The 14,935-nt window shown below is 44.6% G+C and overlaps 1 protein-coding gene across 2 annotated transcripts in view; it reads right to left on the bottom strand.

The window, feature by feature from the left end:
• The window catches only part of LOC141144864 (leukocyte elastase inhibitor-like), a 168,404-nt gene extending 153,757 nt beyond the window's left edge, over nt 1-14,647 (bottom strand). Inside the window, exon 1 of one of the 2 annotated variants that reach the window (XM_073630949.1) lies at nt 14,521-14,647. The gene's annotated coding sequence lies outside the window, so the exon portion shown is untranslated. Of the gene's footprint in view, nt 1-9,124; nt 9,174-14,520 lie in introns of those variants that run through there. The other variant, XM_073630948.1, reaches the window with a different exon arrangement.
• Nucleotides 14,648-14,935: the final 288 nt, after the last annotated feature.

Genomic DNA, 14,935 nt, shown 5'->3' with positions numbered 1-14,935 from the left:
CTGCTCTCCACTGCAGCTGTGCGCTCTCTCAGCTTTTGCATGTCCTGTCTCACAAAGGATATCTCAGCTTTAACACCCTTCACTTCATCAGTCAGGGTTGTGATGGATCTGTTGCATATAGTCACTGCAGAGAGAATGTCTCTGAGAGTGGGTTCAGCATTATCCAGGGGCATACTTGGTGTCTGAGTGCCCTGATAGGAATGTGATACTGTACTCACTGCGGCCCAGTCAGAAGGGGATCCAGCGACATCCTCCAGTGGAATAGTATTATCCATCTCCAGCTGGCTTCCTTCTCCTTCACTGAGGTCAGATGTGGGTGATGGTAGTTCTTTTGATGATTTATTGCCAAACAGGAGTTTCTGGGCTGCCTCCTTATATTTTTCCTTTTGAGATCGCTGTGGCAGAGCACCATCTTGGGCCTGTGCTGCGGGCTGGCCTCCACCATTCTTGTCCCGTTTTGGCATGTTTTTCAGCTGCAAATCGGTCGGATGAATGGGTCTGCTGAGGCCCAGATGGCGTGCGGTTCCGATTGGAGGTATCAGCGGGCTGGATGAGTGATCCAAAGGATGATTACCAGGATTTTCGGCGGAGCTGAGGAAAAGTGTGTCCTGCTACATGCTCTGCCTGGCCACGCCCCCCCGGTAATAAACTTTAAAGGAATATTGAAGGCAAGTTTAAAAAATAAAAATAAAACAACAAACATGTTATATTTACCTGCTCTGTGCAATGGTTTTGCACAGAGTAGCCCTGATCCTCCTCTTTTCAGGTCCCCCGCCGGCACTCCTGGTCTGTCCCTCCTGCCAAGTGCCCCCGGAGCAAACAGCTTGTTATGGGGGCACCCAAGCAGGCTTGTTTCCATTCAGACAGAGAGCCGCAGGCCCTGTGCCCTCTCTCTTCTCATTGGCTCACTGGCTTTAATTGATAGCAGTGGGGAGCCAATGGCTCTTGCTGCTGTCTCAGCCAATGCAGAAGGAGAGTCCCTGGAGACCTGAAGCTTTCGTGCACATCACTGGATCACAATGGGGCTCAAATAAGTATATGGGGAAGTGGGTGCACAAAGAAGGTTTTTTACCTTTTTGTATAGAATGCATGAAGATAAAAAACCTTGAGCCTTTAGAACCACTTTAAAGTCCTGTTGCCACCAACAGATCCCTCCTGGAATACACACCCCTGCTGTTGCTGCAGGGGAATAGATGCACACCCTCCTGTAGCAGATGTCACCTTCATTGGCACAGGCTGCGCATTCAAGGAATTTCCAACATGCTGGGAATTTTCTGCTGTCACATCAGACTTGCCCACCACATTACCCACACCCTCAGAACTCTCACCTGGCAGATTTTTACACTGAAGATGTCTCTCCAAGATGCTTCCTGGCAGCTGCAAGTGTAGCAAAGTCCCAGACCTCCAAAGCCCTAATGGTGATCTCCAGACTCAGGGATAGCTGACATTCATCTTTGTAGAGTTGGTTACAAGGCTTGGTGGGTGTGATGCAAGATGAAGTGATGGGCACCATACACTTTTTGAATGCAAAAGAGATTTATTGTCTTAACAGAACTGTGGGAGAGAGGGTTAGGGCCAGGACACCCTTAAGTAGATGCAATGATAATTGGCAGATTCAGAGACTTCTATAGGCAGACAGCAATTCAGGGGAAGGCATCCCGCCAGACACCACTTCTTTAGGTAGGACCGCTGTCTTCTATGGCATCAAATCTTGTAACAGTCAGTAACGGTAGTTGTACTTGACTATTGGCAACACAGAATAGTTCTTCTCTTACACTACAGTCTCTCACTGTAGTTCTTTACTCGCTGAGCTCCCAGTCTCTCACTAGACTTCCAGATCCAATCGCCACTGAATCTCCTCAGCTCTTCCACAGCTAGCACGCTGTATACTCAAGCGTCACCCCCGCTTTCCTTCTGAGTCCCTAGCTTGGCACCGAATGATTCTCAGGTGTCACCCCTGCTGTCCTGCTGGGTCCCTGGCTTGGCACCATGAAGCTTACCCCCTTCTTCACTGTCCCCGGCTGGTTAGAAGACTGCTCGGGTACTGACTCCAGCTTACTCACTGTAGTCTCCGGTAACAAGGTGGATGGTCCCTTAGTGGCGACAGTTTCCCCTCTACCTCCGACCACAATGGGTTCCCCATCCGAATAAACCTTCACAACTCGGTTGGACTCCAATCCTGTAATCCAATCCCTACGCTGCTTCTCTTGGTCCTGGATAGGCCTAAGGCAGCCTAGCAGCCAGGTGTCCCTGGGATATGGGATAGGCTTCTGGCTTGGCCTAGCAACCCGGGGCGATACAACACATGTCCACCCAAACAGCCATCCAGGTGGCACAGAACCCCGATCACCTGACTCCACCTAAAAAAATAGGCTCTTCCAGCAGTCTAAGGGACCAAAGAAACCCCCACCGACCCCATCCATCTATCCCCATTAATCTCAGTGCCTGCAGTGCCTTTACCATCACCTTTGTAAAGATGCGTGGGACCAAAAATAGACAGAAACTGAGGGCATTGAATTGGAAGTACAACATTTTTGCTAGCCCCTTCATTGCGAAGCCCAGACATTTCCGCAAGGTCTCCCTTATTGAGATGTGCAGGTAGGCATCTTTGAGGTCCACTGAGACCATAAGAACTCCCGAGGACAACAGATCCTTTACAGTGTAAATTGGCTGAATTTTTTGAATTTTCCACATTTGTTTACTTGTTTCAAATTCAGAATCGTCCTGCATTTCCCCAAGGGTTTCCTTCTGAGGAAGATGTGAAAGATGTAGAAATCTCCTTCCCTTTCCTCTTTTGCAAGATGGGTTATCAATCCCTGTTGCAGCATTTTTTCTAGTAGAGATAAGAGTGCTTCCACCTTTACTTGGTTTTGGGGAAGAGGTGTAGCAAAGAATCTTCATGGGGGAGGATTATAAATTCTATTCTTTAGCTGTTTCTTATAATGCCAAGTATGAAGGTGTTTTTGGGTGACTTTTTGCCACTGCGGTAGGAAGGCCCCAATCACCCCCCCCCCCCATGGCAGCTCGAGTCACTGGAAATGAGGCTTGTCTTTGTCTGGCTTTTTTGAAAGACCAGCCTTTCCTTTGGCCTTGTTGCTTGCTTTCTTTGTTCTGCCTCTGCCTGTTAGGATGAGAAAAAAACTTCCTCCTGGATTGCTTGTTTGAAGTAGGAAAAACATTTTCTTCTCTCCAATACCGAAGATAGCTCAGTGGCGAATAACAGATTTCTCCCAAACGGGAGTCTGCAAAGCTTAGCCTTTGAGGTCAGCTCTCCATGCCACATCTTTAACTATATTGCTCCACCGTAGTTAAGGAGTGTGACCGCTCTTGCTGTGAATTTAATGGCCTTTATGGAAGCACCTGCAATAATTGCCACTATTTTCTCAAGAACTGCTAACAACTAAAGAATTTTATCGGCGGGAGTGCCTTATTCCAAATGTGAACTAAGTTGGCCTAACTAGACGTTCAGAGTGCAGGCTGGTCTTTGCCATGGTTGGTTTGAAATTTACGGCACTTGCCTCCCAGAAAGGTTTCCGATTTGCGGTCCATAGGCTCTTAAGGAGCTCCACAGTCTTCAAAGGAAAGGTCCATCCATTTAGAGAGGTTTGATAATGGGGCGTCCAGTTTAGGACCCCTTTTTTACCACAGGGGACGCATCTTCCTCCTTGAATGGATATCTCCTTTTCCTTAATCTGACGCACTAGTGGAGTCTTCCTCTAATTTCTCAGAACTGGTACTCGAACTTGCAGGAAGGCTATCACTGTGAACTGATTCCTGCCACTGGTTCCTGAATGACTGAAAAGTGTAGATCATCTCCTGAATGAATGAATGATTTGTAGAGCGCTGCAAATGCGAAATGAATCGCCTCAAGGCGCTCCTCTTTCATAGACTGCATGAAATCCTTAAGTAAAGATACCAACTCTTTTTTGACTAGTTTGCCAATACATTCCTGACAGAGGGATCTGCACCAGAAGCTGGACAACTTTCTTTTACGATGTGCACATTTCTTTTCTGCCTCAGAAGTCTCCCCTTTTTCCCTCTCTTTCTCTCTTTTCTTCCTGGGCTTCCGCCTGGAAAGAGAGAATATGATCCTAGCAACCCTGTTGCAACTGCAGGCAATGCCAACCCAGAGGGAGATAGACAGGATCCCCTGACACCAGTCTCCTTCTGCAGAATAACCAGCCAGAAACATGCACCTGAGCCCCACCATTCTAAGGCCGCCACACCAGAGAGCTGGGTAATCAAACAGCACCAGAGGAAAAACATGCTGGCCACACTGGCCCCTAACTTACTGCTGGCCTCCCCCAGCTCTGGCAGAGCTGGCTCCATCATGGCCACTTCCACAGCCTCCTTCCGCACTCGGCTTGCTGTGCCTAAATACCTTCAGGAAGTATTGGGACCCTACCCACTCCTCTGTGTCCCACCTGTGGCCCCATTAAGCTGTGTGGATCTGTACAGCTTCCTAAGGGGAGTGAACCTCCATTCTTCTGTAGCAAACAAGTGCCAAAAAGTAAAATGGCCGTCACTGACTTCCTGTTCTGCCAGAAGTGACAATTAGCCCCGCCTAGACCAGAAGTGATGTCATTCCACCACCCCAGGAATTCTGGAAACATTGATACCAGCTTCCTCACAGAAGCATGGCCGCCGACTTGCAGAGAAACACACCATATCCTCCCTAAGCAGGTACAAACACACATGGTTCTGCTCCCTTGGGAAATAGGCCTCCAGGTCCTTATCGGCCACAGGTAGCAACCCATCTCCACTGAGTGATTCGCTGGAGAGCTGGCTGGGAGACCTCACCAGCCAAACCAAATTGTAATAAAGAGTAGAGGTCATACCACAAGACCCCTGTCTTGTAAAACAAATGACCACACTCAGAATGCCCCTGCACCCTGCATGACAGTCTGATAGGACACATCCTCAGTTTGTTATTTTTTTCTATCTGGCCAAAGGAAACACATATTTTAGAACTGAAGATCTGCGGGCTGTGTCAATTTTTTTATAGTAGAAGTGTTTCCTGGTGGGAGGAGCATCTATCTCACATGTAAGCTGTCCTGGAAGATGACTTGGGAAAATATCTTCTTTATTTATTGCTTTCCATCTTCTCTGCTCCTTTCCTAACAGAAGACTGATTTGTGGGCGTTCCTATGGTTGAACTAAGGCAGAGTTTATGCCTAGCGGAGGGGGCATATCAGAGAGCTCCCACCCAGTTCCCCTGTTCCACCATTCCAAGTCTTTTCATTAGTTGCTAGGAAAACCATTGATCACCATATAAACCCATCTCCCCAGTGCATGCAATTTGTCATTACCTTCCAACTCTGACTGTGTAAGGTAGGAAAAAAATCAACACAGCACCACAGGATGCCGACTGAATTATAACAGCTGACTCTTGATACATTGGAATTGTCACTCCACCTTGCTGCATAAAACAGGAGACAACCACCGGTGAAAAACCGACAAATATTCCAGTGCTCACAGGATCTTTTTATTGTTACCATTTGGATTCTCTTTCTATTCAGCAAAACAAACATTCTTGGCTGTCCCAGAGCTCAACTGTGCAGGGAGGTTCCATGATGAATTATCCATGAAGCAATCTAGAAGGGGAACGATGAGGCTTGCACTAGCATTTTGTGACGAAAATAAAAGATGATAGGACTGTAGGTTGCACAAATGTATAGTTGCCAACATTCCCCAAAAGTTTTTATGGACACTTTTTTTGCAGAAAGCCAGTGTAGGCAGAGCAGTATGTTAATTAGGGGTGTGACATCCTTTTGTGGGTGTGGCTGGTGTCTAAGGTGCCGCAGAGAAAAAATGGGCATGGCTTAAATTCTGCTGAGTATTAGGCGTGGCTTAAAAAGGGGTGTGGTTAAATCAAGTCTTTACCTTTAAAGTTCCCCTTTACCATCAGAGCCCTCCTTTACTATCAGAGCAGTCTTGTTAGAGCAGTCTCATCCGTGCAATGTCGTCAAAGCAGTCTCACCAGTGCAATGTGATCACAGCGGTCTCACCTGTGCAAAGTGATCACAGCGGTCTCACCTGTGCAAAGTGATCACAGCGGTCTCACCTGTGCAATGTCATCAGAGCAGTCTTACCAGTGCAATGTCATCAGAGCATGTCCCATCTGGCTTCTTGTCACACAAAGATTTCTGCATGGGGGTGTCCTCCTAGGTCTTAGAGTGGCTCAGCCTCACAGCAGGAAGTCTGCTCTTCCTCCAGATACAGACGGAGGACTTGTCTCCCCCTTCCCCTCCTCCCAGCTCTTTGTAAACTTTCAGAGGAATACATACACTGGAAGTAAAAATAATGCAGCGCTAAGGATAACCACTATGTGAAACAAACGTGTAGACAAATAGCAAAAAAACTTATGAAAAAATATGAATAACGCAATATCATAACACCTAATATCATAAGAAACATACCATAAAGTTATTATGATCACTAAAGGATAGTGTATAATTCAGATAATCGAGTGATAGTGTCATATAAATGGAAATATTCATAAAAAAAGTCCCATCACATATGGTGCAATTTCAAAAAATAAAATAAAGAGTTCATAAACATAACAAAAGCTGATCCAAAATCCGTGATAAGAAGAAAATCCAATCCCCCAAAGGTGAGTACACCCAAGTGAATATGAGGCTCCTTACCGACTCAGAAGACCACAACGGTCTGACCAGGCATATGGGAGATTAGAGGTTTCCCAACAACCTATACCGGCATCTGGGTCTGCGGCTAAAGCTGTATGGCTCCTGCTAACTGCCCTGTGGCAGGGAAAGTTCACACACATGCTCTCCCTGGTACATGTCCTCAACCTGGGGATGCCGCACTTCCTGGCTTTTTTGTCACGTTTTTGGGGTTGTGTCGTTAGGCTGGTACTCTTTGCTTGGTCAAACATTTAACATGTTATACAGACCTTGCCCAGTCTAGTCAGCTATCTTGTTCATAGCTGACTAGACTGGGCAAGGTCTGTATAACATGTAAATGCCATACAGCTTTAGCCGCAGACCCAGATGCCGGTATAGGTTGTTGGGAAACCTCTAATCTCCCATATGCCTGGTCAGACCGTTGTGGTCTTCTGAGTCGGTAAGGAGCCTCATATTCACTTGGGTGTACTCACCTTTGGGAGATTGGATTTTCTTCTTATCACGGATTTTGGATCAGCTTTTGTTATGTTTATGAACTCTTTATTTTATTTTTTGAAATTGCACCATATGTGATGGGACTTTTTTTATGAATATTTCCGTTTATATGACACTATCACTCGATTATCTGAATTATACACTATCCTTTAGTGATCATAATAACTTTATGGTATGTTTCTTATGATATTAGGTGTTATGATATTGCGTTATTCATATTTTTTTTCATAAGTTTTTTTGCTATTTGTCTACACGTTTGTTTCACATAGTGGTTATCCTTAGCGCTGCATTATTTTTATTTTCTAATATCTGAAGTTTGTGTCTGACTTTTTGATGCTGGCTGCTCTGGTAATTTAGGGTAAAATCTCTGATTTTTTGTTTATTTTCATATCAGCTTGTTTTAGGTTTGTAAGGGTTAATCCTTTATAGTTACCAATCATTTACTAGGTTTCTAGCGCAGCGTTAACCTTTGGTTTTTTATACATACGCTAGAAGCACTATAGACTTCACCTGTCTGCCCCCTCCCCAGCCAAAAAAAAAAATTGGGAGGGATGCCCCAGGGATTGTATGGGTAAGGGTTTAGTTGAAAGAAAGGTGGTGAGAAAACAAGTATATAGAAAGGTATTCAAAATTTATTTATACAAAAATATACATAAAGAACATTATTATAAAAACAATGATGCTGGTCATATATACACAATACGATATACAGCTATATTCTGAAGCATAAGAGGACGATGTCCAAGTAAGGCTTAATGTTCATGGGACATTTTTACAACCTCTCCTGAACGATTTAACTTGACAGATAGTAACCCACGTTTAAACCGTCCGTTTTGCCGCGTTTACATGCCGCATTTAGTTTATGCGCATTTGCATTTAGAAGCATTTAAAAAATTTTTTTTTTCCAAAATAGCCAAAAATGAAAACGCCTGTTAACGAAACGCGTCTAAACGCGAGTTACCGTGTTTAGAAGTGTTTGCCGCTTGAAATGCCTTTAAACTCAGCGTCTGAACTCATTTTTTTTGCTTTCCAAAAAAGGCCTCTAAACTCAACTGCTTAAAAACGACATTAAACAAACCTGTGTACATGTACACATAAGATAACATTGGATGAGCTCAAGGGCAGCTGAAAAAAGCAGCCAATTGCCTCTGAAATGTCCATTTTCAAGCAGCAGTGTACATGAGGCCTTAGAGGCCCAAATCAATCATATGGTTTTCAGAAGACCCAACATGTTTTGGAGTTATTTGCTAAATTCCTTCTTCAGGGGTTGAAGAATAATATAAAAGTACATGAGAGAACATTTTATATAAACAAACGGTACATATGCAAAGAATGGGAAAACATACATTATGGCAGTTATTGGGAGGCAGTTAATTTGAATCTAAAAACACTTACTAATAGTGACCATGCAGTATATGGATGCACATACACATGTGGAGCTGTTCTCAAGGCTGGTGCGACACTCCCTTCTGTAACCACCAAATGTGTTAACCAGGATTGAATAATGGTAGATATTTGGGGGTGTATCAATCTAGGGGAAGTTAGCATCAATCAAAAATGCTGATTGAGAAGTGGCAATGAACACCAGGAACCATCCTAGAAAGCCAAGGTGCACAAATGAACGTTGACATCCACAAGGATTGGATGCTATACTGACCGAAAAAACCCTAAACAAAAGATGTGTATAATTGGATATAAGTAAATTGGCCAGACAGTACAAAATAAATCAATATTGATATAATCCATAATGGATATTTAATAGTGTGGTAATGAATAAAAATCCTGCCTAAATACAGCATTACATGCCAGCATTTCTTGATGCAGGCATACAATATGTGGATTAAACATGAAGAAACCATACATTGGTAAGTAGCATATAAGAAGGCAACAATGAGTAAAGGATCAAAAAATAACTGATCAAAAAGTCATAGCCCTCAGGGATTCTCATGATACCAAATGGCATAAAAATAGTTCAAAAGGCTTACTTGAGATTGCAGGTTATGGTGGAGCGTCTCACAGAGATGTGTAGTCTGCAGCGATAGACTGACCCTGATAGCCTGTATTTATGTGGAAAAGGCTTGAAAGAAAACTCCCACTTTAGCAGAAGTGTCCAATAGTAGAGTAATCACAGTGACAGAAGCTGAGAGAGGGAAATGCCCAAAGTGGGCGGGCCCCCCAGCCAAGCTGCATACCAAGACATGACTCCTGACCTCACCGCAATGTATATGCAGCAGCCAGCTGCAGTTATCGGCTGGGCTGCCTCTTCAGGTGCTGCTGCAACCGCCACGCCCCGATGTCCATCCCGCTGTCTGGGACATTGACAGATTTTTGTGATGTTACCTGGGAAATTCCCAGACCGGGACATGGGTCCGATTTCCAGGAATGTCCTGGGAAAATCCGGACTGTTGGCAACTATGCAAATGTTACTGAACCCTCCAAACGATGGAAGCAAATGTTGCTATTTGGTTGCTATGCTGCCATCTGCAACATGAAAATGCATGATGTTGTGCCGCTTCCATCCTAGCAGTCAAGTGGTTCAGGCCACTGAGACTCACATGCAGTGTTGCCAACCGCCCGTAGATTTACGGGCCACCCGTAAATTTAAACCCTTTTTCGGGGCGCTCATGAAAGTCTGTTACGGGCACCGATGCCCGTAAAAATGACGGCATGCGCCGTTCCGAAGCCGGCCGGGCTCGGGAAAGCTCGTACGCGCTCGTCTGGGTGGCACATGCGAAGTAACGTAATTGTGCCACCCGGCGCCATATTCGAATCGATCGAGAGAGACCGCGGCGGCCAGCTGAGCCAGGCGACTCTGTCCTGTCATGTAGTGCATGACTGCACACACACTCGTCATAGGCTGAGGTACGGAGAGTGAAGCTGTGGGGGGGGATAATATCCGTAGTAAAAGGAGGACATTACTGGGACTGGAGCCGGGAGAAGTAATATGATGGTGAATAGAGCACATCAGTCTCTGTCTCTGGGCCCTGGCTGCATGGCATATGCTCTATTCACCATCATATTACTTCTCCAGTCTACATCATCAGTTTGCTGTGTTGTGTCCTCCTCCTGTGCCCCCTTTCCCTTTCATCTCTCCACAGGTCAGGGCAGCACTGTGTTGCACAAAATGAGTGTGTAATGTGTTGCACGAAATGAGTTTTGGTTACGAACAGATAATTGGGTGTGGGATTATTATTTTTCATTTTATTTATTTATTTCTCCCTTCTTCTTGAAGACGATATAATCAGGGATCCGATATGTTTTCTCGGGGGGGGGGGGGAATGTTTATGTGGAGGATTTAGTTATGCTTTGAATTGAAACTATACTCACCCCCTTAACATCTGCAAGCTCCCTTCTTCTGCCCATCTTCTGCTGGGAACGGCATCTTCGCCCATATAGATTGGCTACACATGTGCAGAATTACATTCGTGCCAGCGGTACCAAGTGTATCTATACTACACTTGTGCAGCTAAATGTACATTGTACAGAAGATTGCATATAAAAGCATTTAAGAATTCTTTTTTGCAGAAGAGACATAAATACTAGGGCTGTTACTGATTCAAATTTTCGTGTTCGATTAATCGATTTTTTAAAATCGATTAATTGACTAATTTCGATTTATTATAACGCACATACAGATCCAACTACTTTTAGCTGATGTCATGCGTAGCTCCTCCCCCGTATGCGTTACGTTCAATCAGAACTTCCTCAGAACTTGCTCAGCAGGGCGGGGCTACAGCGTCACCCTACAGTCTATTTAAATAGCACCGTTGTGCATCAGGGGGACCGATGGAGAGCCAGAGACATCCATCACCTGCTGAGCCAGCAAAGTGTCAGCTCTTTGGAAAAAAAGTGCCCTCATCATAAATGTTTCTTGATTGCTGGATAACCAATCAATGTCAGTTCATCGTCAAACTGACTTACAGCCAGGAAAGCCCTCAGATATGTTGCTTTTCATAGCCAAGTCCAGGATTTACATAGATGTTTATCTGAATACTTTGACCAGTGAGATCAATCAAATCGTTAGGATCTGTCTTCCTCAATTTATGATTTCACGGACATCGACGTCACCGGACTCCTCCCCTCTTCCCTTTGTTAGCAGATGGAGGCACTTGAGGAAGGGGGGAGGAGTCCGGTGACATCAATGTCCATGACGTTACCAGATCTCCGACGGAACTCCCTGAAGACCCAGAAGCCGGCAGAGAGGTGAGTACCGATCAAAAAAATTTTGATCGATCAAAAAAATTAACGATTAATCGAGGAATAAATCTTTAATTTTCCCAGCCCTAATAAATACTGGAGGTTTTACTAAGACTTAAGACTGGCGCAGACAGAATGGCAACCAATCAGCTTCTATCTTACATTTTTATAGCTTAAAGAATAAGTTCACCTTTGGAACATAATAGTATGTTCCACCTGTATTTAGGGTGGAACATGTAACATGCTCCAGCTCCTACCTCCTATCCCCCTGACCCCCCCCCAACCAGTGACACTTGGGGCGAAGGTTCTTCTCCTTACACCTGCTGTCACTTTTTAAAAGCAGTGCTCCACTTACACAGATTCCTGTGAGTGAATAAACTACAAGCACCACCTGCTACTGTGCAGACAGACTTGAAGTTTCAATGTGCTGTGCTGGTGAGCACTTTTGTAGTCCACTGACATGTCCTCCGGCTTTCAAACAGGTATAGGTTGAGAGCCAAAGGACATGTTTGCAGGAGTCCACATTGCACCTGTGATCTACTGATCGTGGGTGCAATGCTTTCCAGGCTTCTGCAAAAATATGTGCATTTATTACTTTTTCTATAAAGGTAAACTTTTTACTGAACATGCTGAAGCTAAATGCTGATTGGTAACTATGCACAGCTGCTCCACTTTTCGTAACTTCATAATAAAGTTAAATCTTGGTTTGAGTGTAACTTTTTTATAAATCTTGACTTGATATACAAGCGATGTCTTGATATAAGAGTAGCGTCATGTCACAGTATAAAAGAGAAGAGAGGCGCCTCTAAGTGTAGCAATATGGTTATATTTAATGAAGGTACAACATTTAGCAACTCAAATGATTGATGATTAAGAGAAGCACATCTAAGTATGCAGGCATCCTGAGTAAAGCTGTCCACATAGACCGTCCTCCGCACTGGCATCAACGTCATATTTTCCACGCTGCGCTCCATGAGCGCTTCAAGCCTCGCGGTCACGATTGCAGACTGACAGCGGTGAGAGCCGGCGGTGCGAGGGATGGTCTATGTGGACAGCTTTACCCCAGATGCCTGTGCTTTTAATCATCAACCATGTGAGTTGCTAAATGTTGTACCTTCATTAACCACTTGCTTACTGGGTACTTAAACCCCCCTCCTGCCCAAACCAATTTTCAGCTTTCAGCGCTGTCGCATTTTGAATGGCAATTGCACGGTCATACAACACTGTACCCAAATGAAATTTTTATCATTTTTTTCCCACAAATAGAGCTTTCTTTTGGTGGTATTTAATCACAGCTGGGATTTTTATTTTTTGCTAAACAAACAAAAAAAGATGGAAAATTTTGAAAAAAAAAATCGTGTTTCATAGTTTGTTATAAAATTTTGCAAACAGGTAATTTTTCTCCTTCATTGATATTCGCTGATGAGGCGGCACTGGTGGGCACTGATAGGCACAGTTAAGGCGGCACTGATAGGCACAGTTAAGGCAGCACTGATGGGGACAGATAAGGTGGCACTGATGGGCACAGATAAGGCGGCACTGATGGCCGCTGATGGGTGGTACTGATGGGTGGAACGGATAGGTGGCACTGATGGGTACTGATAGGTACCACTGATGGGGGGCACTGATGGGTGGCACTGATGGGCACTGGTAGGTCACACTGATGGGCACTGGTAGGTGACACTGATGTGCAGCACTGTTGTGGCACTGATGTGGGCGCTGATGGGTGGCACTGTGGGCACTGATGGGTGGCACTGTGGGCACTGATGGGTGGCACTGGTGGGCACTGGTAGGCGGCACTGCTGCCTATTGCTGTGTCCCTGGCAGGGGGCACAGATGATCGCCGTGATCGGGACTGATGTCCCTCTCACGGCCGCCGGTGATCGGCTTTTTTTTCCTCCTCACGCTGTCAGCATGAGGAGAAAAAATAGCCGATTACCGGCTCTGGTTACATCACATGATCAGCTGTCATTGGCTGACAGCTGATCATGTGGTAAGGGGTCTGGACCGACCCCTTACTCTGATCTGTGATCAGGTGAGTCTCATAGACTCGCTGATCACCGAGTGCGCCTTACGCGCCCTGCAGGGGGCGCGCAAGCTGCTCGTGCACGGGACGACGTCAATAGACGTAGTCCCGGCAATGTAGGTCCGCGCTGTTGCCGTCATTTGGCAATAGTGCGGATCTGAAGAGATTAAATGTAACCATATTGCTACACTCCTCTCTTTTATACTCTGTAGCACCTGCTGGATTTTGCTTCTAATCCCCTTGTGGAGGCTGCCATTTGTGGATGGACATTTTATGGTTACGCAACCCATCACATTGCTATAATCTTTTTATATGGACTATAAACTGAAGGACTTATGAACAAATGGTTGTGGAACAAATCATTTGAGTTTGCATTATTTCTTTGATATACAAGTGCTTTGGATTACAAGCATGTTTCTGGAATGAATTATGCTCACAATTCAAGGTTTTACTGTATGTCTCTTCTGCAAAAAAGAACCTGCCTGTTTACACATTTTTCGTTAAAGTTCCACTTTAGGTTAACTTTTAGACAGAGAAGATACTTTTTGGTCATGGGTGCTTGCAGTAAAAATTCATATTTTTTTTCATCACTGAATCCTCCCCACCCAAACACAACGCTCCGAGCTTTTGGCATGACGCCTGAAAGTACCGTACTGTACTTTCACATGATGCCAAGGTAATAAGTTTGGTGAGGATAAATGATGCTGTGATTCGTAATTAAAAGAAAAAAAAAACATCTACATGATTACTAAATGCATAGGACTAGCAAAAGAAAACATGACCCTGCCTCATGTACAATGTAATGACATTGTAAAACATCCTAAAAATAATATGCAGCACCACCTGCTCCCATTGTTACACTATACCAAGAATGTAAATGTCTAGTAAATACTATGGTAGCATGCCAAGAATAAGGCCAAGCATACTACCCATAATGAAGGAATAAAGGTGTGTCATGCAGGTTCTCACCCTGAACACACCTGCTGCTCACATTTTCTAACAAACTGCCATTCCCTGTAGAGGAAAAGACTGTCCTCTCTGCAGAACTTTTTAAAGAAAAATAGCACAGCACAAGAGCTCCATGTCTTAGTGTACCCCTCCCACATAAGATACACCTTCATGTAACCTAGAACTTACTCCTAATACAATGATGCTCACCTCAGTCTTGGGTAGAGGATAATGCTTGCCAAGCCCAGAGAGAGTTGCTCAGCTACACTTAGAGCTGCACAGAGATTGGGAAACTGTCAGGAAGTGATCATTGTCTGTCTGACTCAGGTTCCAGAAATGCGCCCACCCCTCACTGCTGACAATGTTTTCTACTAATGAAAGTTACATCTCCTACACTGTGTCAGCCGCATACTATTCTCTACTTCCATTTATTACTAGAGAACAGTATGCATCTGACACAGTGCATACTGTTATTACTAGAAAACAGCAGTAATACTGTTCTCTAGTAATAAATGGAAATCATACAGTTCCTACACTGTGTCAGCTGCATACTGTTCTCTAGTAATAAATGGAAGTCATACATCTCCTACGCTGTGTCAGCTGTACACTGTTCTCTAGTAATAAA

The sequence above is a fragment of the Aquarana catesbeiana genome, linkage group LG05 (genome assembly GCF_042186555.1).
Source record: "Aquarana catesbeiana isolate 2022-GZ linkage group LG05, ASM4218655v1, whole genome shotgun sequence".
Lineage (NCBI taxonomy): Eukaryota > Metazoa > Chordata > Amphibia > Anura > Ranidae > Aquarana > Aquarana catesbeiana.
The sequence above is the reverse complement of the archived record's forward strand: the minus strand, read 5'-3'. Positions and strand labels throughout refer to the sequence as shown.